This window comes from Camelina sativa, chromosome 15 (genome assembly GCF_030686135.1).
Source record: "Camelina sativa cultivar CO46 ecotype springtype chromosome 15, ASM3068613v1".
Lineage (NCBI taxonomy): Eukaryota > Viridiplantae > Streptophyta > Magnoliopsida > Brassicales > Brassicaceae > Camelina > Camelina sativa.
The window spans coordinates 24,164,362-24,181,380 of NC_141894.1; the positions used below are offsets into that span (position 1 = coordinate 24,164,362).

The 17,019-nt window shown below is 37.9% G+C and overlaps 1 protein-coding gene and 1 pseudogene across 2 annotated transcripts in view; both read left to right on the forward strand.

Annotated features, from left to right (window-relative positions):
• The window catches only part of LOC147927028 (uncharacterized), a 61,597-nt gene that overhangs the window by 8,912 nt on the left and 35,666 nt on the right, over positions 1-17,019 (forward strand). The gene's annotated exons all lie outside the window — the stretch shown is intronic.
• LOC104747330 (ammonium transporter 1 member 2 pseudogene) lies at positions 6,432-8,229 on the forward strand (annotated as a pseudogene). Its single transcript, XR_015582594.1, has one exon. The product of XR_015582594.1 is annotated as an ammonium transporter 1 member 2 pseudogene (transcript).

A 17,019-nucleotide genomic window follows, 5' to 3' on the forward strand; every position in this document is an offset into this window, starting at 1 on the left:
TTCTTGTTTTGAGTTGTTTCTTGATTCTTGAATCCTTTTCCAAATTTTTCTTACACAAGAGACTGTGTAATTTAAGTTTGGGGGAGGGATTGAGATGACATTTGACATTGTTTTCTATTTTCTTATTTCAAATTTTTGGCATAAACATCTTAGTATTTGCATTGCATCTATGGCATAGAAAACCCAAAAAATTTGAAAAATTTTCACAAAAAATCTTTAAAAACAGAGTATTCATGTAGTTTGCATTGCATATTAGGATCTTGTTAGCATGTTTCATGTAGGATTGCTTCATATTTGCATTAGGGATCAATTATGAGTTTAGCCTTGTTAACACTTTTTGAATTCACTAAAATAGGACAAATGCCCAAGTTAATAGTACTTTGATGCTAGTTGAGTGGCTAGAAACATAAGATTGAAGGAAGTCTAGAATTCCTATATTGCATTCTGTCTAAACTGAAGCATGTTGTGATTTGAGTCATTTCCTATTTATAAGAACCTAATATTGGATTTTAAATATCAGTTTGTGGAATGTTTTAAACTCATGGATACTTTATACATATTTGAATCATCTTTCCCATTTTTACCACTCCTGTTGACCCAAGTAGCTGATTTCATCATTGAATCAGTTTTTCCCCACCAAGTAGCTGATTTCATCATTGAATCAGTTTTTCCCCACCAATAACCAACCTTTCTTTCAAGCCATGTTTATTCTTTTGTGTGTGAGGCCTACTTTGGGATTGAGCTTGGTAAAAAGTGTTAGGTTTGAACTGACAAGAATAAAACCTTGTGTAGTTCTAGTTTGCATTTTTCAAACTAGATAGGACTAGGAGGTTTAAATTCTGGGTTTGGGACTTGGTGTGTTCATGATGTTCATATATTTTACCCTATTTTCCCTTAGTTTATTCACATCTTTTGCATCTTTTGCTATCCATTTTGACCATTATTGCATAGTTTTAGGACTAATCATGCATTAGAGTATAGTTGCATTGCATTTGCATCTTTTCATGCATAAACAGGTGATTTTTGGAGCTTAAGGAGCATGGAAGCAATGCTGAGGAGAAGTGAAGCAAAAAAGAGGAGAAAGCAAGACAGTTAAGGCTGAAGAAACAAAGTCCAGAGTCCCACTCGACCAGACACTCGACCGTGTGCAGAGAGGGACTCGATCGAGTGGAAGATGCACAAGAGAAGCCAGCTCGACCGGTCACTCGACTGAGCACCAGGTCGAGTTGGCCAAGCCGCCTAGCTATTTTGTCTTTTAGCATTTTTAGGGCTTCCACTACTTTTTCTATATAAGGGCTTGTACCAGCAGCCACCCAAGGAGTCCAGCTTTTTAGATAGTCAAAAAGCTAGTTTTTACCCTTTAGGGAATTATTCCTTTTGCACTTTTATTTTTATTTGATCTTGTACTTCTTTTGAGGGAGAAAACACTAGATTCTTCAATATTGTTGGTTCCATAACTTTCAAAATATTGAGAATTCGAGTTTGATTCTTTCTCCAATATTGTAGATCTTTGCTTTATCTTTCATTTGGTGCAAGTTTCAGTATTTTCTGGGTTTATGACTTTGATGTTAATCATGTGTTCTTGTGAGTAGTTGCTTAGGATCTTGAGGATGGGTTAGGCTGGGCTGTGTTTGAGGTTTGTTTTATTTGGTCAAGCTTGATTGTGGTAGAATCTCTTCTAGGCTAGATGTTCTTAATGCTGATCCTATAACTGAGAGGGTAGGGTTTGATTTCAAGCATCTTAGCATCACACCAATGTTTAAGAAGCATAGATAAGGCTAGATCTAGTGCTTACCATTAGGCTTGCTAAGAGATTAGAGGTCTTGTTTGGTATGAGATATATTGCTTAATGCCTGCTTGTGTAAATTCTTTACTTTGTGAGAACAAATCTAGAGATGCATGAGTTTGATTATTTCTTGCCATGAGAGTGGATGAAACATGTCTTAGAATTATATTTCTAGAGATTAGCTCAAGTTGTTTAATATTTGTTGACCAAGTGTGATGACCTCAATCATTAGTCCAGCCCATGAATCCCTCCTCAAGGCCTTCCTTGTTTATTGATTTTTAAGTTTTAATCCTGCTGTTTGATCGTTGTTTGATTCGCTTGTGTATTGCTCTGTTTTTCTTGTGTTGCTCTGTTTCACGGATTTGTCCAGCTCGACCCTGCACTCGATCTACACTCGATCGAGTGCTTGCATGAAATCATCCCCAGAACTTTGGTTTATGATTTCTAGTTGTCCTGTCTTATCTCTTGCTCATTCTAGTTGCATTTTTGTTGCATTTACTTAGTGTCATGTTCATTACTTACCTTGCATTAGTTCTTTAGCATAGTTTTTATTTCTGTTCTAGCTTCATATTAGTCATAATCATTCTGTTCCATTTACATTAAGCATCTAGTTCTAGTAGTTTTTACTTTCTGCACTTTACATTTCATAATAGGATTGTTAGTGACAAACATCCTTTGCATACTTGGCTTAACTTAGGCTCATATACACATCTTGATTGTTCACAAACTCTCAGATTGGATTGACACCTCCTGTACTACAATTGCATAAGCGGAATTGAAACATCCTGCCATCCATTCATTCATATCTCACCATTCCATACATTCATCATATCACCACCCATACAAAATATGTGTTTCAGTTCAAAAAGAAAAGATAAGAGTGAAAAGAGAAAGAAAAGGGTAAAGTCCTTAAGAGGGAAATGTTTTAAAGAAAATTCAAAACTCTAAGTAAAAGAATGGGAGTATTAAAAGTTCTAAGTAAGGTTCTGGTCAAAGAAAAGAAAGAAAGAAAAGAAGAGACTAGTGAAAAGCTTTATGACTTGGGAAACAAGTAAGAGTAAGAACCTTAGAAAATAAGAAAGAAACTCTATTCCACTAAGAGAAATCAAGTAAGAAATCCCTCCTAGGACAGAAAAACAAAGAGAAAAAGGGTAAAAGAGAAAAGATGAAGTTAAAGGGTAGAAATAGGACATCATGGGTATAAAATGATTAGGAACAAACACTTTGGGTACCTTTGGGTAGACAAGGTTCTGTTCTTGTATGTGTCTAAGTGATCTTACCTTTAGCCTTCTTCTAAAGCTCAATCCACTTTTTGTGAGAGAACCCTTGTTATTGATAAGCCCCACTCAAAAGAGAGACCGATGTTGTCTCTAGCCCGTTATTACCAAGCCAAATTAGTTTAAGTATTGCATAATCTGATTCATGTTCTTGTTTAATGAATGTTAAAGGAAATGGTTGATTTGAATGTATATGGAAGTCTAAGGCTTGAATCAGTTAAGGTTGTGAAAGGCTTGTCTAAATTTTTTAAGTACAGCTCATTCAACTTTCATCATAGTACTAGTAACTTGGACATTGATTTTAGCTAGTTTATTAACATGTTTAAGGTTATGAGATCCCACCTTCAAACCTCTCTTCCTTCTTATGTCTTGTATGTTTGCTTGAGGGCAAGCAAAGACTAATTTTGGGGGAGTTGATGTACATATCTTTTCCCATGTTTAAGCATAGTTTATCCTTCTCTTTTGAATTGTTTAGTAGTAATTCCTTAGGATTTATATCCATTTCTGTCCAAATTTGCACTTAGAATATTTAGAAGCATGCATTGAATGCATTTATGCATTTGGGGTATTATTAGGTGTTATGGAGCTTTAAAAAGCTAAAGAAGGACTTGGGGCTATTTATGGAGCTAAACAAGAGGACAAGAATCATCAAGATCGTAAAAGGAAGCACTCCACCATGCACTCGACCAGACATAAGGTCGAGCACTCTGTCGAATTCATAAAGAGCTCCTCAAAGATTGATTCTAATCAAGACGTTCCGTTGATATTCAGCTTCAGCATCCTTCATGAAAGTCGTAGAAAATCGAGCTACCTTTCCAATGCCGGTGGTCGGAGGTCAATCCAATGTGTATTGCAAGAGTTATACTTGTTTTACTGAAGAGATATCACCACACCCGAAGTCACTCGACCGTGTGCTGAGAGGGACTCGACCGTTGGAAGAAGTAGAAGAAGAGGTCACTCGACCATGCACTCAACCGAGCACATGGTCAAGTTGACCGAGCCGCCTTTCTATTTTGTCTTCTAGCCATTTTAGGGCTTCCTTTCCTTCCTATATATACTTAATGTACCTTATGGCCGCCCACAAGTCAGAGAGAGTCAGAAATAATATCTTGTAGCCAGCAAAACCTAATTTTTACCCTTTTGGGGATTTTTAGCTTTTTGTTTTCATCATCAGCCACTTTTTATCACTTTTTCTCTAAATTTTTCATACTTGTTGGTTCCATAACTTTCTGACTATTAAGAATCTGAGTTTGATTTCTTCTTCAATATTGTAGATCTTTGTCTTATCTTTCTAATCATGCAGGTTTCATTAATTTCTGGGTTTATGATTTTGGTCATCATGTTTTGTGATTCTTAGTAGTTTGCTTAGATCTTAAGGATGGGTTAGGCTGGATAATGGTTGTGGTTGTTTAGATTGGTCAAGCTTGTTTGTTATAGATCTCTTCTTCAATAAGGTGTTTCAAAAACACGGCCGCGGAGGCCGCCTATGTGCCGGTTAATCGCTCGGCGGCATAGGTCCGCCGCGATTTGGGTCAAACCGGAGTAAAAATTGGAAAAACAAAAAAAAAAACTAAGAAATTTTGTGTTTTTTGACCTAAAATAATATGCTATAGCTTAGATCTATCTTTGTTTATCAAAACCAGGTGAAATCGGAAGTAATATCAGCGAAAAACAAGTTAAGAATGACCGGCGGCCACAGATTAGGGTTATAGAGACGCGAGGTGGTAGGTAGAAGACGGTTCTGAAATTACCATTTTGTCCTTCATTAACTAAATTATCAAAAAACACAAAAAAAAAGTCTCTCAGGGCGTCAAACTCGGGAGAGATTCGCTTCGCATGACCATGCCATCCACTGGACTACGTTTGAACTTCGAGAATTAGTTACAGTTTTATATATTATAGATATTTGCAGACAAAAACCCTAAAACTAATCCTCGATTAATTTCCGATTTAAATCCGATTTTTTAATTAATCGATAGGCCTTCCCTCATCGCCCGACCCGACTAATGTCTAGCGATTTTCAAAACAGAGCAAAAGACATGTCCAATTTATCATTTCCGCACAAAGTACGAGTACCAAACAAATAAAAAAATGGGAAATGAGGTCATTTGTGTATAAGAAACAAAAGTCGTGCTGATATATTACTTATGAGGAGACGTCATGCATACTTTTCACCAAAAACATAAACAAAATATGTTTAGGGGTTACAATAATGTGAATCATCTCTTAAACCTGGCATTGAAAATGTCAAATTGTTTAGTTTATCATATGTTACTCTGGGTTGTGTAATTTGACTTGTTCATTTTGATATAGTGTTTAAAAAACAAATAGACTTGTTCCCTTGTATTCAAATAATAATTTGACGTGTTCCTTAGTACAACGGTCGTACTGATTTTTTATTATATATACCACTTTTATAGTACTATTTAAAAAAAAATACAGCTAATTGTTTTTTTGAAAAAGAGTATTTATAATATGTTTGATAAAAATTTACATAATCATAAAAAACATTAAAACATTTTTCACAAATTGAAACATTTGTAGAAAAAGAAGTTATAAGGATGGTTTATAAATTTTATAAGTCAGTATTTCCTTTCATTTTAGAAATGTAAATATTTATATCCATCAAATTGACAGAGTGTTAGAGTCTCCAAAAAATATTAATATTTGTGAGATTAAAGTGAGATTCCGTCTAAAAAATAAAATTTCGACGAGTGATGCCTCCATGATAGTTACTTAGTGATATTGGTAACATTTGGATTACGAATACTAAATTGGTGAAGTCTCTTTTACTTGTGCCGATGAATGTTGAGATTGACTATAATATTTTTCCATAAAACAAATCGATTAACCAATTCAATTGAGTATGTGAGAAGGCATTGTTCCTGTCTGTCACATACTTTTTTTTTTTTTTTTCAACCTTACATTAAAATAAATTAAAAAGTGACTGCAAGATTAGTTGCCCAATCTGGAGGAAAAGAATTTACAAAAGAAGATTCAAAAGCTAAAGATCTAGAAGAGCGAGCAAGACAGTCCGCCCGGGCGTTTGACGTTCGTGGAATCTCTGTCACATACCTTTATAGCAACGATATTGGAGCTAAGAAAACTAAACAAACATAAAAAAAACAATTATATTTTTTCTCTTCTTTTTCCATGGGACGACGTAATTTTTTCTTTTCTTCTCTTGCTAGAACAATTCACTTATTGAAATAATCACGGGTAAGTGATTTCGGTTAATTGACTTCATCGGTTAATACTATTCTCCAAACCTTCCAAAACATTTTTATATGTTTATCATATTTTAGATTGCAAGTGCTTGTTCAACAAATAATATATATAGGTTTACTTTATTCTCTTCCACCAAAAGAGCAAACATTCACAAACTCATTTTACCAAGTAGTAAATTAGCTATTCGATCATGAGCACATCAACCAACATCTGCTCTGTCTCCAACCTTACTGCCTTCCTCACCGCCTCCTTTAACCTCAACTCTTCTTCACGTGCAGCATCCTTTCTTTGCTCTCACATTTCAACTATTTCACACAGATTTTCAGACACGACGTCCGCTATTGATACCACATACCTTCTATTCTCTACGTACATCGTGTTTACCATGCTGATAGGCTTTGCCATGCTTGGCGCGGGTTCTGTACGCGCTAAAAACTCCAAGAATATCATGCTATGCAGTATCCTCGATGCTGCTTCAGGTGCCATCAGTTACTACCTCTTTGGATTTACCTTAGCCTTCGGCAAGCCTTCCAACAGTTTTATTGGTGGACACCACGAATTCCTTGCCTTAAATACATTCCCTGAGAACTCTGGCTATGACTTCAGCTTCTTCTTATTTCAGTGGACTTATGCAATCACCGCTTCGGGAATCACAAGTGGCTCGATGGCTGAGCGCACTCAATTCAATGGTTACCTTATATATTCTTTCTTTCTAACCGGTTTTGTCTATCCGGTAATATCACATTGGTTTTGGTCAAATGATGGTTGGGCTAGTCCAACGCAGACCAACAATAAACTTTTTTTAGGCTCTGGTGCCATTGATTTTGCTGGTTCCGGTGTGGTTCACATGGCTGGTGGGATAACTGGTTTATGGGGATCCTTAATTTTAGGTCCAAGAATCGGCCGGTTTAATCAACGAGAAAACAGATCCTCGGAAATCCGTGGTCACAATGTACCGCTTGTTGTGCTTGGTACTTTGATGTTGTGGTTGGGATGGTACGGGTTCAATGCTGGTTATTTCTTAAACATTTTAAAAATTTACAACAGATCTCGTCCTTATTATGGTCAATGGAGCGCCATTGGGCGGACCACAGTCACAACAACTCTATCCGGCTGCACTGCAGCGTTAACCACTATGTTCACTAGGCGACTACTAGTAGGACATTGGAATGTGGCACATGTGTGCACTGGTTTACTAAGCGGCCTTGTGGCTATATCATCCGGATGCGCGGTTGTAGAGCCATGGGCCGCCGTTATATGTGGTGTTGTGGCATCATGGATTTTAATTAGTCTTGACTTGCTTGCCAATAAATTTCATTTTGACGACCCGCTTCAGGCTTCTCAAGTGCACGGTGGTTGTGGGACGTGGGGGTTACCATTCACAGGAATATTTGCTAGAAAACAATACATAATCGAAGTATATGGTGGCGAAAATGGAAGGCCATACGGGTTGTTGATGGGTGGGGGTGTGAAACTACTTGGTGCACAAATTATTCAGATAATTGCGATCTTTGGCTGGGTAACGATAACAATGGGATCTTTGTTTTTTATGTTACATAAGATTAATCTACTAAGGGTGTCGGCTGACGAAGAGAAGGTTGGACTTGATATGACATTTCATGGTGGGTTTGCGTATGGGGCTCATCTAGAGGATGCAGACTGGGTAAAGCCTTGGAACCAAGGAGCTGAGACTGACTCAAGAACATGAGTATTTTACATGCTGGCCATCTCTATTTGATTTATTGATATCAAATAGATATATTTGTTTGTTGTTATGTCCATTTCTTCTTCGTTTTTGTTTGTTATTTGGAAATCATTTATTTGTTTTTGTCGAATATATATCTTTATATTATATAGTACTAGAATTTGAACCCGCGCACGCGCGGAATGTTTATTTACAATATTTTTTATCAATACAAATTTTTGAGCTCAAATATATTTATTGAAAATTTTGAGTATAAATCTATATAAACACTAAACTTATTTTATTAAGTAACATACAACATATATATTATTGAAGATAATGTTTATTTGTTATATTTATTTGTGAGGGATTTTAGTTTAAATTTTTTAGGAATAAAAATCACTGAATATAATATAATTAATCATTTGAAGTTTAAAAGATAAATCCAAATAAAAGTCATACTTATTTTACTAATCTATATAATATATATATATATATATAGTTTAGTGTCGCAATAATGTTTTTCTTGTAAATCAATAATATATAACGTAGTAACAAAAAATGATTTAAAGAATCGCCCTTGAAGAGTACATTCCATATTTATATCAAATAAAAACATCATTTTAAAATTTCTAACACCGAAGGTCGATCATTGACATAATTATAGAAATTATTTAAATATACGATATCCCATATTAAATGCAAATATACAAAGTTTCATGAACATTTTTACTGTTATGTCGCTACAACGGAGTTATCCAAGTGCATCACCTGTCATAATAAAATTTCCGACCAAATCAAGAATGCGTAAATGGTGAAATGATTAAACCGACATCCGTTCACTAATCCAAGTTACACATATGTCTAAAACCCTTCATATGTTATTTTCAGATGTTAATTTTGTGATGCAACCTCAACTTCGTCTTCTAAAAAAAACATGGTGTATTTTAGTAATATGCTATTTCTGGCAATGTTTTGGTTAAAAGCATTTGATCATAAATTGATAAAATCTCAAGCATGTTATATGTATATATATTTATTTATTTATTTATTTATCATGTTATAGAATTTTAGCTCTGGTTGATAATATGCATTCTGAGATATATTGTACATGTCACTTTTTTATAACTTTACATATCATTTTCTCTATATTTTGTGACCATTGATTTTGTGTTTTTTGGATGGATTAATTTTTCAATATTCTTTTTCATAGTTTTTCCCAAAAGAAAATTGTGACCCTTAACAATATCTTTATTTTAGATCAAAACTTTTAAGTTGAGTGAAGTTATTAATCTTTTATTTTTCTATCAGTGAAATTGTTTCTTAGAAACTAATATTTCACTTATATTTTATTTTTATGTTTAGAATTTATAAAAACAATTACATAATTTGTTTTTTTACTCCACCATGTATTAAAATCTTAATTATATTCTAAAACTTATAACTCATTCTAAATTTTGGAATATGATCATTTTTGGTTAAAATGAATAATAATATTATTACTAAAATAAATCAATAGTATTATTTTTACTATTTTAAAATATTCATTTATTTAAAACATTTGGATTTAATATGGGCTTTTAAAATTTTATGAATAAATGTATTAGAATCTCTATAATGGATTAGTGTTTAGGATTAAGCCCAAATAAAAAGAATGAGTTGCTGATGTGGCAGCATGAGGAGTGAGGAAAGGTAACTTTATATATATAGATGAGAAGGTTTTTTCCAACTTTTATTCACATTGCGACATTTGACATTATCTTTTAATGACACATGTCATCTTTTATTAATATTTTATTCTTTTAAAACAAATTTATATCATTTTTAATTTCAAATAATCATACTTCTCTTCCTAATGTTGGTACAATTAACATATATTTTTAAATCCACTTTTATATCTTAAGTTCTTTTGTCAAACAAAATTAGATTATTTTATAATAAAATCTTATATTATATATATGATACAAAATGTAATAATCTATAACATTTACGAACAAATAACTGATATTTGATACATCTACTTTACACATTTTTCTTACAATTTATTTAATTTGTCTTTCATCCTTTAAAGTGAAAAGGCACACACACTATTTTATAATAAAAGAAAATATCATAATAAAAACCATATCTTGGATGAGAAATGAAATAGTTTAAATACATAATTATGATCAAGACTTTATTTAATTTTATAAACCTTAACTTTTACACGTTTTAAAATCATATAATATTTTCTTTCATTAATTGAGTAGGCAATAAAGTTAGTCAGTTCCACTTCTACTAAAATCCTATTAAATTATGATAAATTACACAACAATAGCTTTTCCTTTCATATCAATAAACATATCAACATAAAATCGATCTTGTCAAGAGCATTTCAGAATTGTTGTCATGTTTAAATCACATATATATATATATATATATATATATTATTTTCTATCTATTTATTTCATTAGAAAATTGTAAGTGATATTTTTAAAATAGTATTAATTAAATAATTATGTTTGATTATTTCCTTCTTTTTTTTTGACAACAAATTTGATTATTTCTTATATGGAAAATATATTAAACTGTTATATTTAATATGATGTAGTGGGTTACAAATTGCTTTTACCATGCATTAAAGAGAGTTATAATTTCAATTGTGACACCTCGGTTTCAGAGACTTGCGGAGAGGTTTAAAAGAATTAATTTGGCCACCCATGTCATCAAAGTGCACTTAACTTTTCGGTCAAGGGTCCTGAGAGAACTCCAAAAATAAGCGTGCTTGAGCTCGAGTAGTCTCAGGATGGGTGACCTTTCGGAAAGTGACTGAAGGGACTGTGTGAGTGAGGAGAAAACACAGGGAAATATTATTTGGTGATTTGTAGGGACGGTAACAATTCTTTAAAGCCTACCGGATGTAGTAAACCGGCCGTCGCATATGGATGGGCTCATAGTGAAACGACCCGACTCGTTTTTTTATTTATAAATAAATAATAAATAATAGTAATAATAATAATAATAAATAAACACAACTAGTGGTCTCATACCCACTAGCCACCTAACCACAATCACAACCAACAACAGAATAACAAATACCAATATCCAATAAATATCTAATAATAAACCAATAACTATAACATAAACAATGTCCAAAATTCAACCAGCAGAAAACATCGAACCAGCAACCTAGCAATGTTTCTAATGACCCAACTCTAGCAACCTAGCAATGTCAGACAACAACCAATCGAGTCCCTAGAACATCCTCCTCTTCATTGCCTTGATTCCACGATCATCCTCCTCCTCTTCATCCTCCTCTTCATTGCCTTGATTACTAGACACTTAGTAAGGCAATCCTCCTATCTATTGGGCTATACACAAAAGCAATAGAGACATCTCTAACCATCAAACAACAATCAACATTCAACAATAACAAACCAGGACTCTGCATCGACCGACACCAGTTGGGGTTACGTCGACCGACGCATTGCATCGACCGATACTCCCATTGCATCGACCGATACTCCCATTGCATCGACCGACACACAAAAAGCATCGACCGATACACATGCTGAGCATCGTATTCCCCAAAGCTTCTCGCCGGATCTTTGTTCCCACAACCACAAAACTCCATCCCAAGCCACAAGAACGCTTCCTAACGTCCCAAATAAGAATCTACAAGCCTAACAACACATAAAAAGCAAATCAGAGAGATCTCCAGCTTAGATAAGCCATGGTCATACACTAACCTTTGCCAAGATAATTCTGAACCTCAAACAAGCAAGAAAACACTTCCAGGAAGATCCTACAACAATCTTAGCTACAGATCTCCAGAGGAACATCTTCAAACTCCCATAATCTCACCAAGAACACTTTTTCTCTCTTCCTTTCTCTCAAAAACGGCTAAACTCGCCTAATGAGACAAAAACTCGAGTTAAGGGTTTTCCTAACACATAACGCAGCGTTTAACTTAAACACGTTCGCAGAAAACCAACCTTGCATCGACCGATGCACATAGTGCATCGACCGATGCAATCCCTAAACCGAGATTTTGGTTCGCGGATGTTATAATTATCCCCCACCAACATAGATTCGTCCTCGAATCTCGAACAACCATCAGTCAAGGACTCCTGTGCAACCGTCTCCACGGCGCACACTCCTTCGACCGATCTACGGAAGGTCACCTCTAGGCGATAGACTCACGTTCTAGGCATCATTTGCTATTGACTTTTGGACTTTCCTTTACGCATAGGCCCTAGCCTGCATGCCATAACGTTGGCTCCTCATCGGGCCTATGCCCGCATGCCATAATATATAAGGAATTCCAATATTTGTCTCTCGGGTTGCCACCCTACAGCGTGCCCCCAGATCGTCATCCGAAGTCGATATACAAAGCATATTCCCAAGCCACAAAGTCTCAGAATATGGCAGTACTAGGAGAACCAAAGTCCCGCAAGAGTCATGAGCAAACAATTCTGAACACGTCTGATACCTACCCCAATCGAAGTTTCCTTCTCGTGGCTCGCGCAAAACATAACAATGTCCTACCAACCACATATCCCCTCACTAGAATACCTCATGACCGCCACAAGGACCGCCACAAGGGCCGCCACAAGGACCGCCACCAAGGTCAAACAAATGTCCTAAACAAGACCGCCACAAAGGCCAAACAAATGTCCTAAACAGGACCGCCACCAAGGCCAAACAAATGTCCTAAACAGGATCGCCACCAAAGCCAAATAAATGTCCTAAACAGGACTAACACTAAGGCCACTCGTCCCGAAGGACCGTCACAAACACCACTTGACCCGAAGGACTGTCATGAAGACCCACTCGTCCCGAAAGACCGTCACTAAAACCATACATCCCGAAGGACCGCCTAAACAGGCAACATTGGCTAACCAGCCAGCCACAAAGGCCACACAATTGGGTAAACAGCCCGCCACAAAGGCCACACAATTGGCTAAACAGCCCACCACAAAGGCCACACAATATGTCAAAAGACCGCCACACAAGGGCACAATAACTCAAACGTCCGCCACTAAGGCCACACAAGCCCCTCCAAGGCTCTCCACCACTAAAATGGACAAATTCTAACTCACATAAAACTTTCCATTTTTAGCACTTTCCACTTTTGGAAACTTTCCACTTTTGGAAACTTTCTACTTTTGGAAACTTCTGTTTCAAGAAACTTTCCTCCCCGCTTCACAGAAACTCTGTACCCCAAGCACCACCTCATCTTGTTACTTTGTCACACAACCAACCACCCCTAAGCGACCAAGTAAACAAGAGAGATGGGCTGGAATACTCCATTCCCGCTCCAACCACAGATTATAGATGGGACCAGGCTAGACAAGTTCAAGTTGCGGCTTGCTTCTCATACCACTTCTTAAACCTTGCCTTCATTCTCGCATCAGGCTCCCAAGTCTGCTCCTCAACAACATCACAGTCCCAAAAGACTTTCATCAAAGAAATCTTCCTCTTCCAAAGTTCCTTGATCCTCCTCCCGAGAACCCTCACTGGTCTCGCCTCCGAAGTCATGTTAGGTTAAAGATCTTAAGGAATCTTAGCCAACAGTTGATCATCGTCACAGAGTCACTTCTGCAACATAGAAATATGGAAAGCCTTGTGGAACGCTCGCATAACCTTAGGCAACTCCAGCCTATATGCTACCGGTCCCACCCGCTTAATCACTCTGAACGGACCCATAAACCTCGGACTCAACTTAGTCTCTGTCAATGACTTGTTTGGACCTCGAAACATGGCCATCTTGAGGTACACTCTGTTTCCTACCTGAAACTCAAGATATCTCCTCCTCTTATCAGCATAACTCCTCTACTGATCCTCAGCTTCCTTCATGTTCAGCTTGAGCACCCTCACGGAGTCACTTCCGCAACATAGAAATATGGAAAGCCTTGTGGAACGCACGCATAACCTTAGGCAACTCCAACCTATATGCTACCGGTCCTACCCGCTCAATCACTCTGAACGGACCCATAAACCTCGGACTTAACTTAGTCTCTGTCAATGACCTGTTTGGACCCCGCAACATGGCCATCTTGAGGTACACTCTGTTTCCTACCTGAAACTCAAGATCTCTCATCCTCTTATCAGCATAACTCCTCTACTGATCCTCAGCTTCCTTCATGTTCAGCTTGAGCACCTGAATCTTCTCTGAGGTCTCCTGAACAAAATCCGCCCCGAACATGCTCTTCTCCCCCCACCTGAGTCCAGCATAACGGTGTATGGCATGGTCTCCCATACAAAGCATCATAAGGAGTCATCTTAATACTCGCCTGATAACTGTTGTTTTAAGCAAACTCTACCAGGTTCACGTGATCTTCCCAATGGCCACCCCAATCTAGCACACACATCCTCAGCAAATCCTCAGCGTCTGGATCGTCCTCTCTGACTGTCCATCTATCTGAGGATGATTAGCTGTACTCATATGCACCTTAGTGTCCATCTCTGCCTGAAATGCCTTCCAGAACACCAAAGTGAACTTAGAGTCCCTATCAGATACAATACTCGCTGGCACCCCATGCAACTTGACTATCTCCTTCACATACTTCTTAGCCAAGACCGCTACTCCATCAGTCTTCTTAATGGCCAGAAAATGTGTTGACTTAGTCAACCGGTCCACAATGACCCAAATAGCATCAAAAGTCTGAGACACTGGCAATCCTACCACAAAGTCCATCATGATCATATCCCACTTCCACTCAGGAATTGGTAGACTCTTCAGTAACCCACTAGGAACCTGATGCTCAGCCTTCACTAGCTGACACACATCGCACCTCACGACCCAACTAGCAACATCATTCTTCATCCCGACCCAGTGATAATACCTCTTGAGATCACGGTACATCTTAGTCGCTCCTGCATGAATAGAAAACTTGCTCGCCTGAGCCTCTCTCAGGATCTCCTGCCTCAACTCCTCATCCTTGGGTACACAAATCCGACTGTGCACCAAGATAGTTCCATTATCCGAGACATGATACTCTGAATCAACATCCTTAGAGGCATTCACCAGCCCCAAATCCTTCTCTGAGCCAACCACACCCTGGTCAAAATATCTGCTCTATCAACCGCCTCCAAACCCAACGGTTCCTGAGAAACAGTACACAACCTTAAAGCATTGATCTCTCCTACTAGAGGCTCCATCTCCTGCTCCTGAGCCAAAGCTACCCTCTTCCGACTCAGAGCATCTGCAACCAAGTTAGCCTTACTTGGGTAATAGACTATTTCCAAATCATAATCTGCAACAAGCTCCATCCACCGCCTCTGTCTCAAATTCAGCTCCGGCTGAGTGAATATATACTTTAGACTCTTATGATTTGTAAACACCTGCACCTTTGCACCATAATGATAAGATCTCCAAATCTTCAGGGCAAAAACTACAGCAGCCATCTCCAAGTCATGAGTAGGATAGTTGTCCTCATGCTTCCGCAACTGCCGCGAAGAGTAGGCAATCACCTTCGCATGCTGCATCAACACACACCCCAAACCAACTCTAGATGCATCAGTATAAACCACATAGCACTCTGCTCAGGCAAAGCCAACACTTGCATAATAGTCAACATCTCCTTAAGGCTTGCAAAGCCCTCCTCAGACTCCTGTGTCCAAACAAAAGAAACATCCTTCCCTGTCAACTTAGTTATACGGCGTGCCCTACTTGCAAAACCCTGTACAAACCTCCTGTAGTAACCTGCCAAACCAAGGAAACTCTTGATCTTTGTGGCATTCTACGGTCTAGGCCAATCTATTATAGCCAAAATCTTCTCCGGATCTACAGAAACCCCCTCTGCAGGAACATTGTGACCCAGAAAACCCATCTCAAGCTGCCAAAAACTGCACTTGCTCAACTTAGCAAACAACTTCTGTTCTCGCAGCTTCTCTAGAACTGCCCTCAAATGCACTGCATGCTCTTCAGGACTCTTAGAAAATACTAGGATATCGTCGATGAAAATGATTAAACACACGTCCAAAAACTCCTGAAACACATTGTTTATCAACCTCATAAACGTTGCTGGCACGTTAGTCAACCCAAAAGGCATAACCACAAACTCATAAAGCCCATACCTTGTCCTGAAAGCCGTCTTCATCATATCTGCCTTATCTATCAGTATTTGATGATAACCCGAAGCCAGATCTACCTTGGAGAACCAAGTAGCACCCCTCAACTGATCCAACAACTCATCGATCCTGGGAAGAGGTAGTTCAAACCCAGGTAATCAATACACAAACGAAAACTCCCATCCTTCTTCTTAACAAATAAAACCGACGCTCCCCATGGTGATACACTAGGACGGATGAATCCCTTACTCAACAAATCCTCTAACTGCTTCTTCAGCTCTGCCATCTCTGCTGGAGCCATTCTATAAGGAGCCTTGGATAACGGCGTCGTCCCCGGTTCTAGTTCAATAGTGAAAGGATCAGACCGAGATGGTGGTAATACCTGCAATGACTGGAACACATCCTCAAATTCCTCAACAACCTAAATACCGCTAACCGTAGACTGCCCCACTGACTCTGGCATTGATATGGTAATCAAATAAGCCTCACGGCCCTTCTCGATCATCCAAATGTACCATATGTCGATGCAACCAATCCATCCCGAGAATAACATCATACAACTCCACTGGACTGATAAGCAAATCCGCTGGCTACGACTCTCCTGCGATCTAAATATCAACTCTTCTAGCTTGTCCAATAACTCTCAGAAACTCGCCTCCCACAACTCTAACAACTCATGTACGCTACCCTGGATCTCCTCTGATATCCACACTCTCTGCACACTCCGGAGTAATGAAGCTATGAGAAGCTCCAGAATCAAACATAACATGGGACTTAAACCCGCCCACCAACAAGGTCCCTACACAAACCTATGTGTTGCGAACCTAACACTTTATCACAGGAAAAACATAAAATCTGAACCTACTGAAATTCACAAAGTTTAAGTACCAGAAATTATACCTGTGATCGCCTCGGCACTGGTTCCACCAGTTTATGCAGTCGTGTATACCCGTGGCGCCTGCTCAATCCGTGCCACCTGCTGCAACGCT